We start from the raw sequence: 10643 nt of genomic DNA, 5'->3' as shown, positions 1-10643 counted from the left end.
ATAGCTTTGTTTACGATTATCCCCCATTAGAAGATCACTACAAGCAAGAGTTCATAATATATACCTTAGTATATATATTATGAACTCTTGCTACTAGTTCGCCATTTCGTGACGTGATGTAATAAGGTGCACCATGTAATAACACGCAACAAATTATCACGTCATGAACATATTTAACGGGATGTGAAATTAGCACTTGTAGACTATGGCTTGTGGTACTGTCCCTTTAATGTTGCCACAGGAGACGCTTTTCTCACCCGGTTCTCGCATTGTCATCCGGGTACTTACCCAGTAGTTGTTAACCGTCGTCACCAGATTCTACCTGAGTTACTGTTAACATGTTTTAGGTAATTTAGTCCACCTGGATTCATAAATCCTTTAGAAATAGGAACGTTCTTATAAATATATAGAAGGACAGGGAATGCGTACCGGAGGCCGGCGGATAGACTGAGACTAGCGAGTAGGTCGAGGCCAGGAATCTGGAGAGTTTTTAGGTACAATTTGTTGTCTACACTGACGCACTTCTGTTTTGGCATAATTATATATAACTACCGCTTTTTGTGACTAGAATGGGACAGGAATGGGGGAACACAAGTTTAATATAATAATAATAATAATAATGAACTTTACAGTGTACATATACATACATACAAGTTGCAGATGTTGGTATGGTAAAATCGGGACATATGGCAGCACACTGATGGTCCACTGACATCCTGTGTCAGTGGCCAGAAGCTAAATTGTAGTAGGGATTAGCTACAAAGTTTACTTACTAGATTACTTAAAAGGGGGGGGGGGGAATTAACAGTTAAAGGGAGTTGAAGTTAGGTTGGTGAGGGATCTTTGAACACTTTGAGCGTGGACATAGAAATGAAAAAAGAGCAGGTGTTGTTGGAGGTGAAATTGGCAGTGAAATGATTCCACAGATAATCTAAAAGTTTGGCCTTTATCTTGAGTGGGTTGTCCTGGTAGTTGATAACGGGAAGGGCATTCCAGATGCAAGGAAGCCGGTTAAAATAAAAGTTACTAGTGGAATTGTCAGGTGATCTTGTTTGGAGTAGCTTGTTTCCAGAAGCTAGACGTGTGTGAAATTTAATGAAATTATTGATGTCAAATCCATTGTGGGGGTTGTGGAGATTTTTAAGAAAGAACATCACATCATTTACATCAAGAATGTACATCAGGGGTAGCATATGGAGATTAATAAGACGAGACTTGTAGTCAGTAGAGTAATCATTTAGAATGTATTTAGTTGCACGCCTCTGAACACGTTCAAGTTGCTGAATGTGCTTAATTAGGTGGGGTTTCCAGATGACCGAGCAGTAGAAAAACTGGGATCTAACAAGAGAGGTGTATAGTCGAGATTTGGCTTGGACATAATTTTGTAGGGAGAAAGATCTTCTTAGAAGTCCAAGTACCTGATAGGATTTGGAGATAATGTGGTATGGCTATGCCAGGCACTGTCACAGTTATTACCATGATGCTTTTTCTCAGTGCCATGGACCATTTGCTAGATAGGGTCTTACAGCACAACCATAGCTATTTGGTCCCCTTCAACACTGCAAATTGTCTGGTTGGACAACTTATGGTATGCCTAACAGATCCCTCCGCCATAAGTAGTCCTCGGTTTGGTGCATTCGATGGAACAAAACTGCTGCTTGCTCATTTGCTGCTACCACCTTTGAATCTTGTATGGTCCAAGCAGATTACTTGAGTGGCAGTTAGTCTAGTCAGATCACTTACCACTTACAGTGTGACAGAGCCAAAATTAGAACTGATGATAAAAAATTGGTTCCTTTACCTGGATAGAGCCTATGAATGTACTAGTTTTGAATCGTGGGTATGTATATAAACTTCATTTGATAAGCTGTAAACTCTCGATGAGTTTTGCCCGTCCCTGTCAATTGTTTTTATGAGCTATAGGATGAAATGTTCTACTGAAAAAGCACATGACAAGTCTACGATTAAATGTTGACGTTGTTACCTTAACTATGTACAAGAATAGATTATTAAAATGCTGAATATTTTTGGAGTCTCACACTGTCCATATACTCGGAACACAAATCACAACCATCAATCCATCATACAATTTACTGATTCTCATTTTATTCATAGCACTGAAATCAAGCCCTGTAAAATGCAAAACCTAGGGTAACACGAAATATGACTTTGTTATGGTTGGTTACTGGAAGAATTAAAGTGAGTTAGAAAATTTATGCTCAGTTTCCTAGATTTGATGCTTATATGAGGTTACTAAATGCAACCTGTGGTATAGTTGTGGTTGTTCACTACATTTATCCAATGAAAATCAACAAAGCCATAAACAAGATAGCCTAGCTGTTTGTTTAATTTCTGGATAAGAAACTTGTGCTGATGCACTGATACCATGGTGTGACACTGACTATCAAGACTCGAAGGCAGCCACAGATTGCCACTTTCTTGTGCTCTTTCTTTTCCTCCTTCATTTGGTAGGGAAATATTCTTACAGTTAGATTATTATTTCTACACAAGACAGACATCATTGTCATTGATGCACTAGATGCACAGTCAGTTTCTTTTGCTCACTTTACCTCCTTTACTCAGCAGGGAAATAGCCTTACCGTTTGCTTACTTTCTGCCACTGCCTACTAAGCTCTGATCTGTCACTATCAACTGGTACATCAAGCAAATATCAATATAGCAGCCACAGTTTTTCCACTTACTTTTGCTCTTTCTGTATCCACTTTGCTCAGGAAAATTTTCTAGAGCTAGCGAACATCAGTTTCTATGCCATTTAGCACCTCAGACAATGTGGGCTTGGCTACCCACGATTAATTATCCCAGCCTGTGGCCTTGGCAATTAATTTGTGGGTAACTCTTGCCCTCATCATCTTTGGGTTTCTAAATAACATAGAAACCTTGTCAGCTCTTTCTGACTATAATTAACTTATATGTGCCAGGAGAGTAAAATACTGATCAAGTAGGCTGTTGCATCACTCCATCAGCTCTGAATGCAGCAGGAATTCCAGATCCCGGGCTGCGATGTGGTTCCTTAGCCTCTTGACTAAATTATAAATTTTAAATCTTCAACAATATATTTATGGGGAAAAGATGATCAGACAGTTGATGCATATTATATTACTACTTGGGACCAACAAGAAGGCTACTAAAAACATGTAAACATAACAGGGGGTCAGTATCTCAACATGACAATACAGAAAACCCCAGACCAGCTGGTGACTTGATTCCAAGACAACTTGTGTCTGGTTTCTTAATCTCAAGCGAATGCAATGTTGAAGGTAATCTGTATATTGGGCTGGTGAGTTTTCCCAGCAATTATTTATTGATTATAGCGGGACATACGTACATATCAATTTCTTAGGGGAAGCCTTCATTGAACTAATGGTAGATGCAATTTATGTCTCTTAGTCAGTCTCTTCCATTACTACTCCAGAAGTATAAATCACCTTGTGACCTTTTGAGAATTGTGTTTGCAATAAGTGCTCAGCAGAGTGAGTAAGGTTGCATCCAATAAATGCCATCTGTAATTGGTCTCATAAAAAATATTAAAACGATTAATTAAAAATACAGTTTGTAGTATATATGGATCTCTATGGGTGCATTAACTGTATGTACTACGATGTGAGTGTAATGTGTGTATATTGTGTGTGTATGTTGTGTGTGTGTGTGTGTGTGTGTGTGTGTGTGTGTGTGTGTGTGTGTGTGTGTGTGTGTGTGTGTGTGTGTGTGTGTGTGTGTGTGTGTGTGTGTGTGTGTGTGTGTGTGTGTGTGTGTGTGTGTGTGTGTGTGTGTGAAGTGTCGTAGTGCATGTGTCCCCATGGTAGCATAGCTGATTATTTGGCAATCGCACGCAATGTATAGAAATACCCAGTTGTTGTTGCCATTTCCTTTACCAAGCAGCTTTACCCATTCCATTCTTCCCAGGTGCTGTTATAAACTGAGGAAAAGCCAACCCAGCTGTATACAGTATAATGGGGACTTGATGTTCTTGAAAGCAAGTGCCGACTGTACAGTCTCGTGTCACACAGTAGGTGGGATTTTCGAATGCACAGACAATTTACTTGTGAGGCAGAACTGTCTCATTGTTTCACTGGATAAGTGTGGCTGTGCTCACAACAGCCAGTGTATGTGTCCAGTGTGCATACCATAGAACTAACCAAAGTTGACTGAATATTACGTAGTACATATGTATATGTATGTATGTATGTATGTATGTATGTATGTATGTATGTATGTATGTATGTATGTATGTATGTATGTATGTATGTATGTATGTATGTATGTATGTATGTATGTATGTATGTATGTATGTATGTATGTATGTATGTATATGTACGTAGGAATGTACTTTGGTATTTATTGAGAAAGCAAATTTTTAACTGTCCTTTAGTGGTATGTGGGTAGTTGTGGAAATTCAGGTTCAGCAACCTCTCCTTGTGATCCACTAGTCCTGCCCCAGGAGGATTTGCCTGCACAAGACTCAACTGCCTGAGTGGTGCACAGGCATCCCAGTGCTGGTTTGCTGGGTGTAATAGCTGTGTTAGGATGGCTGCTGGAGGCTTTGTTTGCTTTCATTTTGCAGGTCGGTACCAATTTTTCAGATGCTGAAGACATGAGCTCTCAATATGGACACCCTGAGATGAACACGCTGAGATGGACACGCTGAGATGGACACGCTGAGATGGACACGCTGAGATGGACACCTCTGTCACTGCAGAACAATCCAATGTATTGTGCTGTAGTGCTTTGGAACCTGTCCATGAAAAGTTCCCTTAATAGTGAGGTATCGTGGGGTCTAAATGGTGTATACTAACACAAATCAGATCATTGTTTCAAGTGCCCCTTGTGTTGATGGGCTTCCAGGCTACTTTACATACATAAGTTTTCAGGGTTATGAAGACCCTTTATTATGATCTTAATGTGTCTGTTGTTCTATGTCTCATGTGCAAGGTTTTTTAATGTTCCAGCAAAAAAGGTTGTATTGTAAAGTGAATTATAGTGGTGAGACAAATACTTTTGATATGCACTTATTTCGTAACCTCACCATCAGTTAACCTTGAACATGGTGCATGGGATTACAAGCTACGTAGTAGGAATCATTGCTATGAAAACGCTCAAGCTCAACAAGGGGATCATCACCTAAACTGCAAATTTAGTATCTACCTTAGTCATGCTAGTTTATTTGTTGTTATATACCATACTGAATTGTACTGTACTGTATACCTACAACTATAATTATACCATACTGTATGTACCATATTGTATGGTCACTAAAAAGACTTTAAAATAATATTGTTAACTTGCCAGTTGCTTCCCAAATGTTGATACATAAAGACTGCAGATGTAAGATGAGAAACCGTCTGGTGGAGTGATGATGTGATACAACTGATGTGTGTACATATGCTTTTTATGTGAGTATTAATAGACTCTTATTTTGTACCCATGCACACTCTTATACTAGGCCATCTTATTAGTCCTGTTTTTTATACCAACTCCTAGGGTTATGTAGAATGTGATTGTGGCATTTGGTTAGGGTTCAAAATAGGATATATGTTGTGGGTACAGTAATGACAGATTGTTTACCATTACAAGAAAGAGAGTGTGATGTATAGCAATTGCTTCATCCCTGGCCAGCTAACTTGAACCTCCATGCATCATTACTGTAACATGAGTTTTACATGAATGTGAAGTGCATGTATCATGGAGCATGGATGTTACAGTGAGGGGGACATGCATGTACCATGGATACAGGGACTAAATTCCATTGCCATGCATAGTACATGCACATTGGCATGCTATGTGTAGAATCCCACAATGAAAACCAACAATTGTATGGTTGTTAGAACTGTGAGAAATAGTTATATAACTCCTGTTTGTATGACAGTTCTACATACTGTGATAGTCAGTAATACTTTACATAGCAGCCGGGTGCATGGTAAGCATTAGATATAGCAGTAATCATAGTGTTAACAAACACCATGCAAGTTACATGCATGCCAGCATTTAGTATCAGTACATTTTATGACATATATAATAAAGAATATGCACGTTAGTCTCATGCATGCAACATGTAGGGAAAGTGTCCAAAATCCATGCATCTTACATGAAACATGCATGTATATTAACACTGATAGCACGCATGTTTCATGGGACAAAACCCTGTAAGATGTACGTGTAACCATGCTAACCATATTATCCACTACAATAGTGTATGGGTACAGTGTAGAATCTGTAATCTGAGGCATGTAGCAGTGCTACTAAGGAAACTCATAGACTCTACACTCAAATTATTCACTTTTCAATGGTTCTTTATACAGTAGTGTGGACAAAGCAGCTGAATCTCTGATAATATACTGCCATGGCAAGCATTACCATATGAGCATGCACTTTTATTTGGTTAGTTAAGACTACCAACTAATTGTTATGAATTTGTTATGAGGGAATAATAAGAGTAGTAACTGAGACAAAACCAGAGAAGCTTCAGAACCTTTGGAGATTTTGTAATCATTGAAGGTAGTTTTGCTCCTCCAAAACTTAGTAACCATGATACTGGAATGTCAAGATTATCCCAGATATTCCTGGAAGCATGCAACAGTATCGTTGACAAATTTTGTAGTCTAAGTAATTACAATAGAGCCTGTGTAGTACAGCTGCAAAAAAAGTGTGTGACCATGTGGGTGTGTACAAAGCTTCAAAGGTTAAAATTTGACCTCCGTTCCAACCCTAGCATAGAGTACTAAAAATCAGATGAAAGACATGTGTAAAAATGCCCTGATAGAATGGTGATGTTCTTGTACATAATAGTCTTGTGAGTACAGCTGGTTTTTCCATATGTGTGTAGGTGTAGAAAAAATCATCTGGTTATATTTGCCACTTTTTAGTTGACACTGGAAAAATTCTAGCAGGGCCAATGAAAACAGCTGGCACAAAAAATGATGCAATATACCACTTGGGATAGAACAACTGTTGCTAAGGACACATGACAACTCTGTCCCTGAGTGGTGCATTGTAAATCTAGACTGTTATTAGCATTGATTTAGTGATTATGATACCCTAGTATTGCACAAATCTCTTATAAAAAAATCGATTCATGCAAATTTTTATCCAAGTACTGTATATGCTTACATATATAGAGCTGAGTGATAGTAAAGCTATCACTTATCACAATAACAGCAGTATTACGATATTACTAGCAGTCACTCAACGTCTCATAACGACACACTAGTACACACCACGTAGCTAGCTGCTTTTCTTACACTCCATTGTTGTTGTAATCTTTGATGTGCATGTTCTACTAGACTTTCACAGTTTCCTCAACTTCAACACTATCAGTGTTTGCCATGTTTTTGACTAACTACAGATATGCATAATTTATCACGACAGTACAATTGCATGCTATCATTGTCATCATAATATTACTCACTATCATGATATAATTGATTAAGCAGAACTATCACTCAGCTCACCACAGCTGGCTATGTTACTGACATCAAATTGTCTGAAAATCCATGTGAATTGGTGGGTGTGGGGGTGTGTACTTATGTATGTTTACCTGTCTGCAGTCAGTTGAGCAAAATGTATTATGCTAATGTATATCTAAGAAATGGTTGCTGTATAGAGTGTGTGTTAACTCAGCACAAGCTTATGGTTTCTTCTTACTGATAAGTGTACTAAACAAGAGTTGTGAAACCTTTACAAAAAGGTTTACCAATTGTTTATAATGTAGATGTCTTGTAGGCTAACAGGAGTGGCACATTCAGTTAAATTTAAATCAGCATAATATATGTGCAAAAATGGAGAGTGGCCTCAAGGCTTACCCTTAGATTTGAGAAGATACGTATTTCTGGTATTTGTGTTGAAGTGCTTTTGTGCAATTATGCAACCAATAAGTATTGATTTGTGAATTACAAAATATTGAGATTCTTTATTGCTAAACAAAATCGTAAAAATTTATTTGCCAAAATTTTATTGATGGTTGAAGCAAGGTATTTACTGGGCTTCTAGTTTTTAGAAGTAGCAAAGTATAACTCGGTTGTTTTGCTCCTAGGAATGGATCTGCATGGGCACTCCAAGTGCATGTGCATATAGAAACAGTGTTTTGATACAATATGCAGACATATATTATATTATGCATACTCTCAGCCTACATCTGTATGCATGTACATAACTATGATTGTATGTACAGTATAGGTGTATGTATGTATCATATAAAAACTGAGTTTTTATTTCTTTAAAAACATTTTTGACCTGGTCTGTAACAAAATAGGGCCTTTATTTGAGACCGAGAGTTTATTTTGGTTAGGTGTGTTTGTATTTGTGTGTGTGTGTGTGTGTATACATGTAAGTATGTTTCAGAGACAGCATATGTAACCCGCTAGGTATAAACCTAACCAGTTTGCATTGTTCTTGAACTTCATTTTATGACTTCTTTAAATTTGGTGTCTAGTGGGAAATTCAATGGGCGGTGAAAGTTTCAGCCTTGTCTAGTGAGTATACTTTTGGAGTTATAGTGAGCTGACTGGACTGTGTTTCAATTTACATATGTAATTACCGTAGGCTCTTTGCTTTGCTCTATATGTATTGAGGAGTGTTTAGTTCATCAATTTGTTTATGTACTGTTTTTTGTTTTTAATTGCCAGACATTTTACACAGATCCATGTCATGTTCCTAAGCATTCTACCAAGGATAGTATGCTTCTGCACAGTTTGGTATGCTGCTACACACAATGTATTCATGTGTTACTTCTTTACACAGAAGAGGATGGTTCATGTTAACTTCTACACAAAGAATAATGATCCCACAAGGACATTTATAGAAATATTTACATGTATACTGTACACGCATTAATTTTTATGACATTTCATGATGCATATATTATTTTTATTGAGTTTTTCAAAGTGCACAGTAATATAATGTATATAGTATGTAGTACTTTAAGCCACTCCATGCCCGTATTCTCATGGGTCACCTATGCGCATCTCAACAATAACAACTTGTGGAAATTGTTAATGCCCATTTTTAAGGGGTACATGTTTAATTTCACTGAATCTGTAACAAGCTGATTATGGTGCATCACTACTTCTTTACAATAGCATTAGCTTACAGGATTCAATGAGCATGTAGCTAATATAAGACTCCTAGCTATTATAATGTTATTGCTGATTCATTTACATTTTATTTTGCTATATAGAGATAAGCTGTTCTTAACAGAGCACATTATTATTATACTGTTAAAAATAAGTGGTGAGATCCATGGTAATAACTTAAAGATAGTGATCGCCACCGGATTTCTTAGTGATAGTATAAGCAGTGACAATCACTATCTTGTCACAGATATCACCACTTATTATACAGCTTCTACTGTTGAAGCTTCTGGAATGGGCTTGAAGTTGTGTATAGTTCACATCTTAGTCTGATATGAAGTTAATAATGTGGTTATGTGCGGAAGGTCTGTATTTACAAGTCTGGTTAAAAGTTCAATTGATAACTGATTTTGTCTAAAAACATACATGCACAAAGCTATTACATTCAATTTGTTCCCAAAGTAAGTTATGTTCATCATTATGACTTTATTATTCCATATCTGTGATTCTGTGGGGTCTAAATTCCATTGAAAAACTGAAAATGTATAATAACATAATTATTATACAGACCTCTCACTTCTAGAACAACAAAAACAGTACATGTGGCCATGAGCACATTAATTTGCTGCATAACTACTTTCAAACTTTTATGAGCCATAACTTTTCATGTCATTACAATAATATTTTCAGCCGCCTAAGTTATGTATTTTATATTAATTATCACTACAATAAGCAGCTAGCGGTACATGTATGCTTTATTAGATAATATTGCATTATGTGATGGCTCCATAAAGTTTTCCGGTTGCCTGCCGCTTCTTAATTGGTGGACCTCTCTCACTGCTGCCACACTCAGGCCTGTTACTTGTAAATAGTATAATGAATTTGTATCCTTTTAACCCAAAATAATCATGCTATTAAATTTTGTGTGTGTGAGTGGCAATGTCTGTCTAGTGGTTGTGTTTTGTATTGTGTTTATTGGTGTGCTGTGTGTGTGCAATGGTAGGGAAGAACGGCAATTACGTATTACTGTATGCATGAGAAAAAATCAAATCAATCTCTTTAGATACATTCTTCCACACACAAACTAAATTTATAATAATTATTGCTTAAGCATTGATTATAATTACAAACTACCCTCTACACAGTACTGGTATTTGTTTGAAAACTAGTCATGATCAGTTACGAACTATATACATGTACAAAATTAATAGGTATATAGAAATTTCACAATAATACGGTATACAAGGACATGAACAGAAAGCCTCTATGCTAATTCGGTCAGATATATCCTCAGTCATATACATACTAGCTACTAACTGTACTAAGCAACTGTTCAAAACAAGTATTACTATTCAGAGTGCTATATTGTTAACAAAATACAAGAACACTTGCTGTTTGTGTTTGGCCATTGCAAACTGTATAAAGTAGTTGTGTCATGATCAGGTTGTGTAGTGCATAATCTCATGGGTAAAATAGATATGGACATGAAATGGCTTATGCCATTTCCCACACATACTACATACATGCGTAACGACATTAGTATCATGCACTTAAAAAAAC

The 10643-nt window shown here is 37.0% G+C and overlaps 1 long non-coding RNA gene across 5 annotated transcripts; it reads left to right on the top strand.

Annotated features, from left to right (window-relative positions):
• Positions 1–189: 189 nt before the first annotated feature.
• On the top strand, positions 190–8900 carry LOC136262079 (uncharacterized). Of its 5 annotated transcripts, none has more exons than XR_010704100.1 (7): positions 190–347; positions 411–494; positions 3925–4027; positions 4583–4783; positions 5308–5411; positions 8640–8708; positions 8755–8900. It is a non-coding gene; the product is annotated as an uncharacterized lncRNA (long non-coding RNA). The 5 variants fall into 5 exon arrangements; XR_010704097.1 differs by having other exon boundaries at positions 4391–4783; XR_010704099.1 differs by having other exon boundaries at positions 3925–4031.
• The last annotated feature ends 1743 nt before the right edge of the window (positions 8901–10643 follow it).

This window comes from Dysidea avara, chromosome 7 (genome assembly GCF_963678975.1).
Source record: "Dysidea avara chromosome 7, odDysAvar1.4, whole genome shotgun sequence".
In the NCBI taxonomy this organism is placed as follows: Eukaryota; Metazoa; Porifera; class Demospongiae; order Dictyoceratida; family Dysideidae; genus Dysidea; species Dysidea avara.
The sequence above is the reverse complement of the archived record's forward strand: the minus strand, read 5'-3'. Positions and strand labels throughout refer to the sequence as shown.